The following is a 2141-nucleotide window of genomic DNA, read 5'->3' on the forward strand; positions in this document are numbered from 1 at the left end:
AGCCCAGATCGAACAAGCCACACTGGTTTACATAATTATTAAAAGCTTGCATACGATTGTAATTAACGTTAGCTTCATAGGATTCTCTTTTATGCATAATATTATTTAGGTGCAGCAGCTTTACTCGTTCAGACAGGAGCAAAGATGAGCTCGCGTGCTAGTATATCCTTCTCAGTCCTCGAGTCCCAGCATATAGTATATTTTAACCGCACCATTTGCAAGAATGGATCAGAAGCTTGCTGGCGCGGCGCCATTGACGGACCTCTGAAGACCGGCTGGGCTCGCAGCACTGTTTCACACGGAGAGATGAAGCCCATCCCTCTGATGACGCCGTACACGATGGGCGAGTTCGACCTGTCGCACAGGGTCGTGCTGGCGCCGCTCACGCGGCAGCGCGCCTACGGCGGCGTGCCGCAGCCGCACGCCGCCCTGTACTACTCCCAGCGCGCCTCCCACGGCGGCCTCCTCATCTCCGAGGCCACGCGGGTTTCCCCGCCGGCCTCGCGGCAGGAGGAGCCGTAGTCGTCCTTCGGGGACGTCCCCGGGATCTGGACGCCGGAGCAGGTCGGGGTCTGGGCGCCCGTGGTGGACGCCGTGCACGCCAAGGGCGCCGTCTTCTTCTGCCAGCTCTGGCACGTCGCCGGCGATGCTGCCCGGCAAAGGGAGCAGCAGGTGAGCCCACAGATGAGCTTCGACGGCCGCCGCAAGGAGCTGACGTCCCCGAGGAGGGTGGCGCAGGGGGAGGCTCCCCGCGTCGTCGATGGGTTCAGACGCGCCGCCCGGAATGCCGTCGACGCCGGTACGTGCGTCCGCGTGGGCCGGAAACCGTTGCTTCAGTTAGTACAGTAGGGTTTTTCTGCGCTCACTCCTTCCATGCGCCATGCCAGGCTTCGACGGCGTCGAGATCCTCGGCGCCAACGGCTACTTCGTCGACGGCGATGGCATGGAGAACCGGTGCCGGTTCGCGCTGGATGTGGTCGACGCTGTGGTGCGGGAGATCGGCGGCCAACGCGTGGGCCTGCGGCTGGACCAGTTCAGCGCCGAGCCCGACGAGCACGCGCTGGCGCTCCACGTCGTGAGCCGGCTCAACGACCACGGCGTGCTCTACTGCCACATGATCGAGCCGAGGGTGGACGGACGGCGGCGCGTGTCCCGGCGGCTGCTGCCGTTCAGGGAGGCGTTCGGCGGCACGTTCATCGCCAGCGGCGGGTACGGGCGGGAGGAGGGCGACGCTGCCGTCGGCGAGGGGTACGCCGACCTGGTGGCGTACGGGCGACTGTTCCTGGCGAACCCGGACCTGCCGAGGAGGTTCGAGCTCGGCGCGCCGCTCAACGACTGCGTCAGCGCCACCTTCTACGGCGCCGGCGCCGCAGCCGACCCCGCCGTCGGGTACACCGACTACCCGTTTCTCGACTGATCGAGCTCGAATACTGCTTTCGCCATTGGCAGTTCACCAATCCGGTCGTGTCTAACACAATAAACAATGATCCAATGGTGGCTTCAAATGTCCATTTCGGCCAGATCGAATATTTTATTTCAACTCGATCGAGATCCAAGGAATTTCACTATTTTAAAAATATGACAACATTTTGGTACAACCCAAAATGTTTTTTTTTTCTCTTTCTCTTTTGATGAAATTTTACTTTTATAAGGGCTCTTTCAAATTTTACTGAAATTAAGGACCAACATCATGTTCTTTTATGGTTATTAGCAAAAGAGCCCATGTGTTGTAACCGGAGAAAAAAAATGCCACACGCCCTTAACACAATAACCATGACTCAAGACCCTAAGTCCATGTCCTTTATTTCAAGATGACATCTTATCCGTTTTACCGTTTCTCCTTCTTCGCACTCTCGCCGACGAACATGCATGGTCATAGATGATTTCTTTTGTCATCAAATTGTTTTTGTTGAGGTGTTCATTTTCAATTTGAATCGGCACTGGTACGAAACAAAGACGGGTCGTGCACGACTGATTAACGTTGCACCCTTAACAACATTCTAAAAATTATTAACATGTGAAACAACATCACATTCAGATTTTGTGTATTTTTCTATCAATTTTCACATATAACATGTTAAAATTGGAGTTAGGTTTAAAAGATATGAATATATTTTTCGAAGCATTTGAATCTATCCCTA

General features: G+C 55.0%; 1 pseudogene; it reads left to right on the plus strand.

Moving 5' to 3' along the window:
• The first annotated feature begins 257 nt into the window (after nt 1-257).
• LOC119341972 lies at nt 258-1539 on the plus strand (annotated as a pseudogene).
• Nucleotides 1540-2141: the final 602 nt, after the last annotated feature.

The sequence above is a fragment of the Triticum dicoccoides genome, chromosome 7B, assembly GCF_002162155.2.
Source record: "Triticum dicoccoides isolate Atlit2015 ecotype Zavitan chromosome 7B, WEW_v2.0, whole genome shotgun sequence".
NCBI classification, from domain to species: domain Eukaryota; kingdom Viridiplantae; phylum Streptophyta; class Magnoliopsida; order Poales; family Poaceae; genus Triticum; species Triticum dicoccoides.